Raw genomic sequence first — 14,685 nt, 5'->3', positions numbered from 1 at the left:
ATTTAAATTATAGAGTAATGCTTGAAATAAAACGACAATCTGCGGGAGTTTATTAATGTTGTTGGTGAATGGAAAGCAGCAAAATGCTGTGTGCCTTCCCACCTGGCGCAGGGCTGCAGGGGCCGGTGTGCCAGGGAGCCCTCGCTGGGGAGGGATGATGGCACAAGATCAGGATCCAGCACACTCCTGCATGGGTGACAACACTCTGGGATGCTTGTCCCTCACTGTGAGAACCCAGGTCATGGCCAGGTTTATCCTCAGTCCAAAATGGGCTGTGGGAGTTCAGCAAGAGCTGGTGAGTCAGTCAGTCCCTTTTGGAGGTGTTTCAGGGCATCTGCAGAGGATGACACAGATTACCCTGAGAATAGTAGCTGTTCCTGCACCTGTTCCCCCTATTCTTATGGATTGCGATGGGCACCCATGACCCCAACCAACAACGTCAGCAAAAGAAGAGCCCACAGCAGACAGCAGGGCAGGGCTTTGGTGAGGCTGCTGCTTTTTCAGGTGTGACTTCAGGCAGCCAGGGGTAAAATTTGTATCAGTGGCACAGAAAAATACCTAGCAAATCTGAAGGCAGACAAGCAAAGCCTTTGCACCCAGGTGACCAGGTGAGCTACTGTTTAATCCGGCTCTGAACAATTCAACTTGAACCCTGGGCATCCAGCCGCCACTCAGCCAGTCCTTAAAGCATGCCCTTTGTGGTGCCATCACCTGCCCCAAAAGCTTCACTCCTGTGCCTGGGATCTGATCCTGCTCAAAGGAGGCTATGAGGACAAACAGGGGAGAAAAGGGTTGAAAATTAGCAATACAAACAAAGTGACAGAGAAACATCTAGACACTGATGCAAAGAGCATGGAGGGGGATGGAGAACACAATGAGAAAGATCTGTACTGAAAAAAAAATATGCAGATGGATGATGGCCCAGGGTTCAAATTGTCAGGGAAGCTGCAACAGGAGGCAGGAGACTCCAGTAATGCTCCTTGCTCTGCTATTGCCTGCCTCTCTGTGCAGAGATCCTTTAGCTTTCTCTGCAGCATCATCTTCATTTGCAAATCCCATGCCTACAGAGGAAAGTGTTTTAGCATTTTTTAAGCTAGCTGATGCCAAAGGCCTCAAGTAAACAAGACTTTATTTCTCCCCTCCCCCACTTTATCACCTTTTTCATGTCTATTTGGAAACAAAGTGCGTGTTTACATGGCTTAAATGTGTTTCTGCTGTTTGGTGGGCAGCTTTGATTGAGTAGCGATTTAAAGCCCTTCTACCTTCTCCATCTCTCCCGCACCATGCAGTCTGGCACATGGGAGAATGGAGTGGGCAAGCGTTAGGCTGGAAGGGCCACCATTAGGTTGAAGCCACCAACAGGTGATCACGGCTGCTCACATGGAGCCTGACACTTGCATGAGTGTGCCAGGAGCACATAAACAGACTGTTCCTATGGACTGTCCTGGATCCCTCTCTTGTGGAGCCCAGGATCTGGAAATGAACCTTCCATTTGACTTCATGGCAGATGTAAATGCTTCAAACAATTCCTCTAACACTATCTCATCCTCCCTTACTTTTGGCTATAAGTTAAGCTGCCCTCCAAACTAGTAATAGAATCATAGAATCACCAGGTTGGAAAGGACCCAATGGGTCATTGAGTCCAACCATTCCTAACACTTCCTAAACCATGCCGCTCAGCACCTCGTCCACCCGTCCCTTAGACACCTCCAGGGAAGGTGACTGAACCACCTCCCTGGGCAGCCTCTGCCAGTGCCCAAATGAACTAGTTTTTGATGAACAAAAATTCAAGACTCTGTAAATTAAGCTTTAAATTCGAGGCTGTCAAATAGGCCCTGCAAAGAGCACAGTCCGAAAAATTCTGCAGTCCTTAACGGAGCAAAACTTGCTCCCAGAGCAGCAGGGGCTTGGCTGGTTTGGGGCCTGAAAAATTATGTGTGGCATTAACAACAGTGGTGAAAAAGAAAAATTACCAGTTCCCTCCCCAACACTTTGCTATTGTGTTGCATTGTATTAATACCATTTTTTCTTGTTGTGAGAAGCTGCAGCTGATGCCTCAGCGCTGCGCTGTTGTGCCAGCCTGCCCGTGCTAGATGACATCGGTAACGTGGTGTGACATAACCAGCAGCACGGGGTGTGACAAACCACAGCAGCAACGCATCTACTGAGGTGATGTGAAACGACAGGGGTGGCTAAGACCCATGCTCAAAATTTTAAACTGCTTAAAGAGAAGGCAGGCTTTTAAAAAGATTCTGTCATGATTTTTCTTAATCACTAACACTTCTCTCGTTTATCCTATTAGGGAACATAAACAGGAATTTGCACGGTGCTGCAGTTCCCTCCATTTTATTCTGGTGCATGAATCCATGATTACTGGTCTACTGACCTTGATTTTTTTTCAAAAAAAAAGAGAAGAGGGAGAAAAGGGGATTACAGGACTTTGCCAGGATGAAGGCCAGGCTGAGGAGCACTTGGGTATCTCCTTACCCAGTGTGTTTGCGAGTACCATGGATTTCATACACCAGTAGTAGAAGATCGAAAAACAGTGTTCCAATTTTTTGTTGATAATGCATCTTATCACACCGACGAAGTCCATTGAGTTTATAGCAATGCAAGCAAAAAAAAAAACCCAAAACACCAAAACAAAAAGAAAAAATGCTCTCTTGTTTCTCCTGGCTCTACCAAACTTTATTATTTTCTTTCTTTAAACATATGAAGTTTTTCTCTAGACACGATTTTAAGAAAGAAACAAACACCCCAACCATCCTCCTGACCTTATTGTGCTTGCAACAAACCCGTGGTATGAGCTTGAATGTCTCACCTTGTTTGCGGTCTAGGGTGGGCAGGTACTCATTGTCCTCCCTGCCACCAGGGAAGGGCACCAGCGTGGCCCTGGCTCTTATAGATACAAATGGTCCAAGATCTGACATCCCCTGCATTTCTTCCTCTTTGTCGGTAAATATAACAGGCTTAACATTCATCTTGTCCTCTGTGGTGACAAGTTGAAAGCAACTCCCCAAAACCCTGTAAAGCCAGGGTAGTCAAAACAAGTGTGCAGGGACCATGAAAGCAGCAGAACCAGTGATTGTGGCTGCAAGCCTGTCTGATGAGCTATTCACAGAAGTGGAAGCAAAGAGAGGTGAGGAGCATGTTTTGGCGTGCAGTACATACGAAGGAACAATATATGTGTGTGAAGTGGGCAGTGGGGAGCTCTGCAACACTTGCAAACAACTGTGACAAATCCCTTTGCTGGGATAATTTGATCTAGCACAGTCAATGGAGCATGGCAGGATTATTATGATCATTATTTATTACATGTATTACTGAGGTTTTTTTTGGGGGGTGGGGTGTTGCTAGTGCTGTGATAAATGAAGGAAGACCTGGTGCCTTCTGTGATGTGTGACTGGAAATGCAGTGAAAAACTGCTCCCACATGCTGCCCAAATGCCATAATATGGGTGTGATAACTGATATTTCTACATGTTATGGATATCATTGCCTGACCATACCTGAAAATTATTCACAGTGTGTACAGGTGCATGTGTGTGTGTGCATGAGTAACACTGTACACACACACCTAGTGTCACTGGCAAAAAGGTCCCGAGTGTAATTCCCCGATTTCCACGTAAATAATCCAAAACAGAGTGACTGGTCCTTCCCATCCATGGCATCACACAAGCTCAGCATCGGGCCAGGCTGCTGCAGGAGTGGGACAAAGGGCTGATGCTACACTCCGGTTTCCATGGCAACGGAGGAGGGGTAGTGAAACCAGAAATGTTGCAAACACCCCCTCTGCTCATCGAAGCCCAATGCACGTTATTGCAAAAGATACTACTATTTGGCAGAAAGGGGGAGGGGGTGAGGGGGAAGGGTCCAAATGCCTTTACCTCTCAGCTTGCGGAGTTTCCGAAATAAAAAGAAGCGGCTTTTTTTTCTCAGTATAGCTGCGGAGAGAAAGGAAACCCGATGCGCAGGCCTCATTTTCTGCGTGTAAAATGTGTGTGTTCTTTAAAAGGCAGTGGTTGGCTGCTTTTCCGGACATGATGTGGTTGAAGCTGTCATCTTAATGGAAATTCATTGCTGTAGCTATGGTAAATCGAGTTTTCTGCCTGTGCTGAATGCATTAGTCTAATGAGATGTTTGCAGCTGGAGAGCTGAGCTGCTGGAGACTTACACTGTGCTAAGAGACAGGGGGAAGATGGCTTTTGCTGAGGTCTGTGTGACTGTGCTGAAAGTCCTCTGCCCTTTGGGTCCCAGTGCCCGGGCTCTCTAAAGGCACTGCTCAGTGTTTTAACCTAAGCAATAGGTAAGGGGAAAGCATGCTTCTTCTTCTCTGCCTGTTTGTGGTTGAGCCGTGTTGGAGCAATTCTTGTTCTGCTTGTCTGTATGGTAACTTTACAGCTCCTCAGTTGGAGACTCTCTTCACCAAAGCACACCCTTACTTAGCCCCGGGAGCAGTTTGTGCGAAGAGAGGGGCAGCAGATCGGTGTCTGCTGTCGGCTGGTGCTGCGCGGTGGTGGGAGCGTGTGTGTCTGTGTGTGTGTGCGCGCACTAGTTGATGAAGACTTCTGACTACAGAGCACTCTGCATTCAGGGTGGCTTCGGGTTTTTCCAAACCTGAAGCTAAGCGGGTTTTTCTTTTACTGCCAGGTAAATATCTCTTCTATTTTAAAAGCAACTTGTTTTGCAATGTATGTAGCAGGCAGTATTTATATCACAGATTTTGGGGTTTAGGATAGTTCATAGAGCAATGCGTTTAATTGTCATCTCCTCATATCTTCAATCTAGGTGTTAAGTTGAATTTTTATCCCTAACTGAAAACTGCAGAGAGCAATACTCTTCATATGCTGGGTTTTTCTTGCAAGACTAACAGGCATCTAGCTTGTGAGGGTCGCCAAGGAGCATACTTTAGCAGAGTTGTTTATGTATGTCTTTTGAGGTGTTTTAAGGGTAACTTTGAGAGAGGACAGAGCATGGAGATGAAATGTGTGAGTGTGCCTGGCTAGTCACGCTGGTCCCTCCCTCACTCCCCAAGACTCCACCACTACCCCAGTCTGCAGCTCTCCAATTGCTGATAGAGGGTAAAGCCTGGTATGGTTTAGTGAGTAGCTCAGTCTTTGAGATCTGGATGCTGTTTTCCTTTCCATAGTTGGTGAGTGGCTGTGAGCATTGGTTTCTTTGCCTCGAGATCAGCTAGCGACAGTGATCCAGCAGAGAGAAGTTGTTTTTGGTATTGGTGCATGCGAGGCTTGTGGCAGGAATAAATATAAAGTTAATCCGGTGAGCTGCAGAAGGAAAGTTGTTTGAATTCTCTGCGTGAAGAGGATTTCTATTTGATCCTAGGTTTATTTCAAAAGAATTCTGAAGACATTTTGCTCAAGGTTACACCAAGGGCTTTTCAAGCTGAAAAAGTGCACAATGGGAGATGTAAAGCACATAAATGTGTGTTAAGTAGCAAATACTTAGAAAGAGGGGGGATACTGTTATTTGCGAGAGCAGGACTGGAGTCTAAAAAGTGTCTTTGTGCCAGAGAAGTACTTGCGGCATCCTCCACCGTGCTGTGCTGCCAGTCCCCAGTCCAGAGAAACACACCAGTCTCTGTCGGCCGGTAGTGTGTATCACCACATCTTCCTTGTCTCCAGCCTCACCTGACATCAGCTGAGGATATAACTCGGAGATCTGCAAATTCAGTTTTGTGATCTTATTTAAATGAGGTGTTTCCCAGTCCTCTCCAGCTGCAGGTGACTTTTTATTTTAATTCAGAGGTCACACTGATTTTCCTGATAAGGCAGAGCCCCACTGCCCCGTCATAAAAGTTATTCAGCCAATGTACATGTTCCTCAGATTCAAAAGACTGGCAGAGGCAAGAGGTTTTTAATGATGGAGTGTGGGAGCGAGACAGGAAAAAAACTAACAGAAAAAGTGCATGTGCTGAATTAGCTCAGAAACTCTGCAGAGGCTTTACCTTGAGAAATGCTTTGTTGATGTAGGGTAGTAACTCTGATATTTCTGTTATGTTTTTTATTGAAATATTTAACTTGTGTACTTTCTCGTGTTTTGTGGAAAAGAGCGGGTAGAAAGAGGCAATGCTCTTCTTGGGCCTTGCCCTGAGGTTTTTCGCCTGCTGGGAACACATGACTCTATGGGTGCTTGATGGTAGCTACAGTAACTAGAAAGAAGAAATTGCAGTAGGATGCTTTCCGCTCAGCCATTCCCTTAGCTTTGTGCTTGACACAAAAATTTCATTTTTGATACATATATAAAAAAAAAGAAAAGAGAAATTCCGTAGTACACCCCATCACGGTATGTGAGTGACACCCTGAGCTTCATGAAGCTGAGATGTGATCTTACAGAGATGTCTTCCCAATGCCTTCCCTCCCTTGAATTTGAGGGAACATTAGAAGAAAAGGAAAAAAGCAAGAGAGGGCACAGTTTGCAGGGCGAGACAAATAAGCGGGGTGTGGGAAAACTGGTTGTTCACAGCCTGGGAACAGGAAACAGGCAAGCAGCGCAATGGGATGAGGCAGGCAAGTGAGGAGCTTTCTGCTGGGACACGGACTGCCCTCAGTGGGGATGTACCCACCATAATCGTTCCTGGACATGCCAATGCCTGTCAGCATCCTCGCAGGCTCTGCCAGCACCCGGCTCTGGTGGGAGCTGACCTGAACCCCACAAGAGCAGCATCACCACTCCTTGTCGGGCTCTGACCAGAGGAACCCAGGGTCTCCTGTCATGCTGCAGACTGAACTCATGTCAACAAGGCTATTCACAGCTTCAGTTTGAAAACATCCAGGGTACTTCAAACTTGAGATTGAGGCATGCTCACCTCCTGCGGATGGCAGGAAACCAATGCAAGCCTGGAAAATAAATACAAGGCATAAAAGCATGGTTCAGGTAAGGCGCAGACCTTCAGGAAATAGTTTGTGAGAATAAGGACAGCAATGATTTCTGTTAAAAATTGAATGAAGCAAAATGTTTGTATTTGATAACATTGAAGTCAGCAAAGCCCTGTTATCTTCAGGGGTTTTTATTTCACTTTCACAAAGTATACTCAGTGGCATTGTGGTGTTTTTTCAGAAGAAAATCATAACAATGAGAAAAAAATACCCCAGTTCCCTAAAATCCTGTGCTACTTCTCTCCCTACAGCTTTAAAATGGTGCAAAGGAGGAGTCAGCCCTATTTACATAAAACACTCCTAGCTGAGTTCTCTAGCTGACCATTAAGAGCAGCTACAGTATTTAACAGGGGACAGTCACCAGCAGGCTCCCTGCTGTGTGAATAAACAATAATTGTTTTATTTATGAGGAGAAAAATATTCCAGACTCACCTTAAAGGGAAAAATGAATTACATGTATTAATTCTGTCATAACAAGTTCATGAGGAACTGGTTTCCTGTGCAAAGGATGCAAAATTTTGTCTTTATTTTGCTGTATATTAAAAAAACCACAACTCCTTCAAAATTGTGAGTCAGGGGATTAGACACTGCTCTGCCAAACAAAATCTTGATATATGGGTGCATTAAAGGTACTTACTCAATTTGCTATTGACTAATAAATTTGAGAATAATTTATAATCTAAGCTAGCATCTTTGCATTGAGTTTTCCTATTGATGAGAATGAAGGAATTGACAAAAGAAAAGGTAAGGTGCAGTGAAGGTGGAGTTAAGATCTGCTAACTAAAGATCTAAACTTCTGATGTTCTTTTTTTTTTAATAAAGCTTTATAAAGATGTTGAACCTCTAAGTCATTCATTAATATTGACTGCTCCCTTTAGGAACAAGTGTAAATTCGGCCCGAATAAAGAATTGCCCAGAGAGACTCTGGATGTGTAATTATGTTCCGCTGAAGGATGAATAATTCCTCTTGAATTGAACAGTTTGCTGTTGCCCTGCAGTTTATCCTGACCCCATCTTTAAAGGTGCTTCTCATCATGCAGGAGAAATGGTGCTATAAATGGTAGCCTTTTGCTCTCTGCCTGTTTGAGTTTGTTGCTCTGTTTAGTTTGGATGTGGGATGTAAAGGACAGGATTTTCTTTCTGTCACCATCAGTAGTGGGGCCAGGAATATGCACCTGGTTTCCCGCTTCTCTTACCTGGCACGTGAGTGGATGCTGACGTGCTTGGAATTTGAAATGTCAAACTAACAAAAGCTTTCACAGGGGCCAGCTGTTGCTCTTGTTGCTTCAAATACTTATATGTGTGGGACTCCCAGGAGTATTCCCTGGCATTTTCTTGGTTTATGACAGGTGTGACCAAAATTGAGCACTCAGGGTTGTGTCCTACATCGGTCTCGGTGCTTTGGTTTCCATACTCCGCACAGAGGGTCTTCTCCTACCCGCATCGTGGCGTGCATGGATCCTGGGTGCCCGCACTCCCCTGCTCTGGCTGGGGGCAGGAGGGAAAAGCCCAAGGTCTCACTCCTCCATTAACTCTGCTGTGGTGTGTGGCACTGCCCATCATCCTGCCACCATGCTGCAGCTTCTGGGTCTCAGCTAGGGAGACGGGTAGCTGGCTAAGGCCATCTGCAGCTCTACCCCTAATGCATGCCAGTAAATACATGTTTTTCTCCATATCTGGAACTGGCTCTGATTCTGAAGCAGTGCCCAGCCCTGTATGCCAGCTCTCTCCTCCGCACAGGGTGCCCAGGAGCAGTGGCAGGTCGGCTGCCGGAGCTCTGCCTAGCACCTGTGCAAGCCTTGTGTTCCCGGGGAGAGCTGCAAAGTGTTCATCCTGCAGAATGTGCAGCAGTAGACGACTCCTCACAACATCTTCTGTGATCCCAGGTAGCAGAAGTAATATGTAAAAAAACACCTATATTTGTCTTTGTAATGCTCCTTGGATATGGGCAGCATGTGTGCACGTGCCTTTTGATGAGGGACTGGACATCAAGGGCTGCTCTACCTTTCTGTTGTGTAAATACCTTTTGCTAATGCTTGCCTCCATCTCTCCACACTTCCTCTGTGTTTCAGTGGTGTGAAGGACATATCACAAACTGTGGTGTGTTTCACTTGATGGGAGGTGTAGGGAACGTACGAGATGCTTTCTTCTTTCACACTGTCTTCCTGCAGGTGTCATGCACCTGAGATTTCAATATAGGAACTAATTGTGAGTGCTTTTGCTCTCAAAACTTATTTAGATTGAATGGCATGTGAGAACATGCTATTCCCACACTCCAAGCCTTGCAGGATAGACTACCAGGAACCAGTTTCCCCACTGCTGACAGAGCTTCCTGAGGACTGCAATAAGCATTTCTTACAAGGAAAGTCTTCCCCAAAACAACTTCACAGAGGAAGATGCCATCTTGGGATGTACTGAGTTGAGCAGACTGGCTTGCAGGCAGCTGTCTGTGCAAGGGTCTCTTGTGCGTTAGTTTCCTTCTGCTGGCAGGAGGAAGGTGCCACATCCCTGTGATGCAGAAGTCATCCTTAGTGACCTAAAAGTGTCTAAGCAGCACTGGTCCCCAGTGGTTTCTTCCTGCCTGACTGCCATAGAGGGCACTACAGACAGATAAGTTTTTAATTCAAGACCATATCTTGGGACACAGGCACATTTATAGAGAATTATGCTCATTGTCACCCCAAGAAGCTCCAGCAAATGTTTAGGCACTCTATAAAGTCCCAGGGAGTGTGTCACTCAAGCACTGCAAGTCTATCAAGGCAGGGGAAAAGAAAGGTGGGAGCAAGGGACCACTGCCAGTCCCATTTGCTGGGTGTTCCCTTTGCCATCTCCTGTACCCTTGCCACAAAATCAATCTCTTGGGTGCCCTCATGCTCCCAGAGGGCCTCCTGCGGCTCCCTGGCCCCAGAGTGCAGCCCAGATTTGGGGCAGAGTGGGCACTCCTGAGCCACGGGGCCAGCATGGCACCCTGCAAGGGGCAGTGGTGGCTGTCCTGGAGAGAGAGTGGGGGGACACAGCAATGTCAAAATGAGCACAAGGAGGTTTGGGATTGTGGGCTTTGTTTTATAGAGCTGATGTGTAAAGTGATCTGCTTTCCAAAGTATACTATTGGAGATTTGCAGCCATCTGCACCTTCAGGCACTGTGGGGTGAGAAGTGTCTCACTGAAGAGAGCAAAGGTTTGGGAGGGGACTTCAAACCTGGCCAGAAATAGTATTTGAACAGAAGAGATTTCAAAAGGAAAGGTAGTCACTGAACAGGGGAAAGTGGAGTTTTGAGGTCTTACCTGAGGACAAACCCAAAGGGCAGTGTTACAAGAAGGGACCCCACATTAAGGACAGATGCATGGTATTTTTTTCCTCTGCTATCATTTTTGTTGGGGGCTGAGCTGCTGCTGTGCCTGGGCACCCTGGGCTGATCCACTGGGCAGCCAGGCAAGCATGGTGGTGGTGGTGCTGGCCACTCTGTTGTGGCTTGCACCTTGCTTTGCACAGCCTTACCGTTGTTCCCTCAAGCTTGGACAGACACAGCAGCCCAGGATGCTGGAAAGACCTCAGGCCATAGAAGGTATCAGTCTTCTGCCTTGGAAAAGAACAGAATTGGAGAGGGCTCTATCTTGCAAATACCAGATGCAGATCCTCAAAAGAGCATCCATGAGAAGAATCTGTGCAAAAGGTCTCCCTCCTCTTTTCTGTACCAGTTGCCTTTAGGGGAAGGGTGCCAAGAAAAGAGGCTTGCAGCGGGTGACCCATCTTTCCAAGGTGAGTGTGTTCCCTTCCTGCAGCTGGGCATCTGCTAAGGAGGAGGTGAGTGAGAGAGCAGGGACAGTGCAGGGCCCTGCTATGTCCCCAAGGGACAGGAGGGACTCCACTGCCACCAGCAGGGAAAAGCAACATGAATAGAGGTTTAGTGCAGGTCTGTAGTTGACACACACACAGAGTAACAATAAATAGAAGAGAGGATGTCTTCAAGAAACTGTTCATGATCATTATTTATGTACATATGGAGACTCAGTACCCTTTCCCCTGTTACCTTAAAAAAATATTTATAGCATTTATCTCCCGATTTCATCTGACAGCCTCCATCTATTTCCCTATAAACGATGAATGAGAGATGTGCCTAGTAGCTGTCTCTTATGGCTCAGTAAATACTTGAATTTATTTGCATATTAAGTCTGCCACATTTATATTGCGCTCACTAAATGCAGCAACACGAAATACTACACAGAGCAGGCTAGTCGGCCATTAACGTGCAAGGATTTATGTGAGTGACTTCCTTTAACATTAATGGAAGTTATCTACACAAATCGCCTTCCAATGGGAGAACAGACCATAATGTATGTAAATACATATTAGTCACTGCCGTTTAGTCATTCAAAAGGGTGCCTAGCAATCTAAAACACTGCTCTGGTGCAGATAATCAATCAGTTTTCCTTAAAATATGGGAAGGGAGGGTGCTGCTCGTGTAGGTTGCTGTGTACTGCCTGAGCTGGCACACACTTGGAGGTGGCTGCAGTCACTCAGGCTTCAGCGGGACACAGGGAAGGAAAGTTTTCCAGGGCTGAGTCCTTGATGAACCACTGTTCCATGTGGAAGTGGGGGAAGATCATAAGCTCCTGGTGTGTCTGGGTAAGGTGTTCCTCACTTTCTACCAGAAGACCCTGCTGTGTGCCCCAGTGCCAGGAGGAATTACAGTCACCTCTCTGGTTTTGTCAGGCTTGTTTCTCCTGCCATTTAATCTTTTAATCTCTCACCTGGGAGGACACATTCATGTGGGTCAGTGAGCACCATCACTAGGTTCTACCCATGCACGTGATGTATTACGTCTCCTTTCCCCAAAAAAGGACATCCGCCTTGCAACACTGGGAGCTTTGCTGCTGGCTCTCAGGAGCCCCCGGGGGTCAGTGGGGCTGACTGTCTCACTGTGGAGACTGCAGACGTGGGCAAGGTGTGCTCTGGGGGGAAACCAGCTTTGCACCCCCTCTGCATGTCTATTTTTTGGCTCTCCCATCTGGGAAAAAGGCAGTGATGGGTGCAAGTGCTGCTGTGCTGGCCCCCAGCTCAGCTCACAGTCATTTGCACTACCTGGGCAAGAAGAGTCTGCAGAAGTTGGGTGCCTGGGGGTAAGAGCCTTTTTGTTACTGACCTGCCATTCAGCCCTACCTGCTCCCTAGGGCGGCTGAACTGAGAGCAGTTATTATTTTCTTTATCCATTTGCAATTGCATGCCTGATTTTGGGCCAGGCACCAGGGCTTCTCTAAAGGCACAGTGCCTTTGACCAAGTTTTGCAATAAATGTCAGAGGGAGCCCATGTTGTTGAAACTGAAAATCTGCAAGTCTCGGTGAGGTGAGACATGATGTTTCTCAATGACATGTTTTAAAACAAACTTGCCTTTTCTACAGCTCCTTTGGTCCAGATTGTCTCCCAGGGACCTGTGATCCACTTGCATGTATGCATGTGTTGCCCTGGGGAGCAGGCAGGCGGTAGGCCTCACTCTTGTCTTGCTGGCAAGGGCTAGGATGGGGACTGGGACTGAGCAGTCAAACCTTGGCTGTGGCTGCTGTTCCCTTGGCTGTCTCAGCTGCAGGAAAAGATGCTCCCGCCTTTCTGGCCATGCTGTTCTCCCCACTCAGCCACAAAGCCCTGTGCAGCACTGAGCATCTTCTTTTCCTTCTTTATCAGAGGAGATAGAAGCCAGGCAGGTGAACAAAGAAAACCTTGTGGTAAGAGGACAAACTTTGGGGGCATCTTGACCCTCATGGATGTGCACGTGGCACTGCTGCCATGTTGCTCAGGAGGCACCTCACGGATTCAATAGTCCAGGGATATTTACCACTTGTTGCTCTTTATTATGTTTATTGAACACACATTAATGTGTTTTGTTGCTCATGGGATTGCTTTTTTCTCTCTGTCAGCTTAGATCACGTGGAGCAAGAGATTCAGCCCAGGGAAGGGCTGATGTCTAGTGGTGGACATGGAAGTGTTATGCTTATGGTTGGACTCGATGATCTTAAAGGTCTTTTTCAACCTAAATGATACTATGATGCAGGTATTTATTTACCCAGGTAGGCAGGAGGCTGCCCGTGCTGAGGAGAAAACAAAGGGTGCCTGAGGAATGTGGTCTGGAGGGAGGCGTGCAGGAACATCCGCCTCTGTGAAATGGGGAGAGCAGGACTGATTGAGGCTTCTGGTGAGTGATTTATTCTAATTAATTTGGAAGTTGGGGAGCTCTCCCTAACTCATTAATATTTAGCTCTGCAGATACAGAGGTCTCATGCACAGGGACATATGGGAAGGGTTGATGAGCACAAAGGACCCCCATCATCCTGCCTGAGTGAAAGTGTCAGAGCAGGCAGGGAGCTGGGAGGGGAATGAGGTGAGGCTCCAGCCCTTCTCAAGTGCCCTCAGGGACCAGGGAGCAGCTCTGTGAGTGCAGCTGGCAGCAAGCGAGGTGGGAGGCTGTGCCAAGAGAAAAGGTCCCCAGGGCCAAAGAGGGGGAAAGCTTGCCAGAGCAAGCAAAAATTGCCATACATGCCTGCCTGTGTGCTTTAGGAGATCACACAAGCCTTTTCTCCCAAAAATCATGTGAGATTATAGAAACACATGACATATAGGCCATGGCCATGCCTGTCCCTGAGTTATTTCTGCCATTAGCGCCAGCACATGGATACGTGTATAACCATGGGACACTGGTGTCTGGCACTTTAACAGCTAAGTGGAAGTGCAGAGGAACTGGAACTGGAAATGATGGTTTGCTGTGTGCTCAGTCTGTGTCCCAGGCTGCGACTGCAGCCTTAATCACTGTTCAATTAAAAAGTGTTACTGGTCAGAGGCATTTTGATGATTATTGTTAGTAAATCTGGGAGAGAATGCACTGCTTTTTTATTTATTGTTTTTTTTCCTGGCAACAGAGAAATAAATAGCGACTGAATAAATAAGCCTCTGAAAAGGTCACATTTGCCTACAGTCACAGTCCATGTGTCAGTTTCTTATGCTAATTTTGGGACAGTAAAAAGCTTGACGCTATGGTCCCGCTGCCTGATGATTGCTAGAGAGGGCAGCTGGGGCTGGTCGATGTAGGGGAGTTAAAGCATCAGGAGAGAAATGATATGCTGGGAGGGCCAGGAAAGTGTGTTCCTTAAAGGAACACAAAACTAGAGGAAAGCAGAAGGAAAATGAAATAAATAAAGTCTGAAATCCCTCCAGATATTCAGGGGGCTCCATTCCTTGTGCGATTTGGATGGCACCATGCCACGGCCCCTCACAGGCTCCTTGCAGGCATGGAAGATCTCTCTGAATGAAGTATGTTAAAATCATCTGTTCTCAGAGATGATAAAGGAGCTAAGAAAGCTTGTAGGGGGAAATAGCATAAACTCCAAATGGGGAAAATGGCTTCAAAGAATTTGAGGCATAGTAATGACATTGATGGTATTTGATCCTGTATGAATTAAAACATAAGAGATTAAATCTGACTTTGGGCTTTAAGATGCAGAAGGAAAAGTTTGCAGTAGGGCACTTCGGCTGTTCTAATGTAGGTAGCTGAAACACACTTGGTCCAGGGGCATTTAGAGAGTGTTTTGAATTTCCAAGAGAAATACAAGGACCATGTCAATCTAAGGTTTACTTTCCTTTGCAATTTCACAGAGATTTCACAAAGAGATACATACTAATTTTCTCAAACTATGCACTGCCTCAAAGAGGTGATAACATATCCCAGAGTGATGTGGTCACACACACAAACCAAAAAAGGATGTCTTACCTCCATCCAATCTCCTCATTCCCTACACAAGG

At 46.5% G+C, this 14,685-nt stretch overlaps 1 protein-coding gene across 2 annotated transcripts in view; it reads left to right on the top strand.

The window, feature by feature from the left end:
• Positions 1–4,199: 4,199 nt before the first annotated feature.
• SCML4 (Scm polycomb group protein like 4) overlaps positions 4,200–14,685 on the top strand; it is a 70,257-nt gene continuing 59,771 nt past the window's right edge. For both annotated transcript variants that reach the window (XM_054063117.1, XM_054063116.1), the window contains exon 1: positions 4,200–4,305. The gene's annotated coding sequence lies outside the window, so the exon portion shown is untranslated. The remainder of the gene's footprint in view (positions 4,306–14,685) is intronic.

The sequence above is a fragment of the Cuculus canorus genome, chromosome 3 (assembly GCF_017976375.1).
Source record: "Cuculus canorus isolate bCucCan1 chromosome 3, bCucCan1.pri, whole genome shotgun sequence".
NCBI lineage: Eukaryota > Metazoa > Chordata > Aves > Cuculiformes > Cuculidae > Cuculus > Cuculus canorus.
Note: the sequence above shows the minus strand (reverse complement) of the source record. Positions and strands in the feature narration are given on the sequence as shown.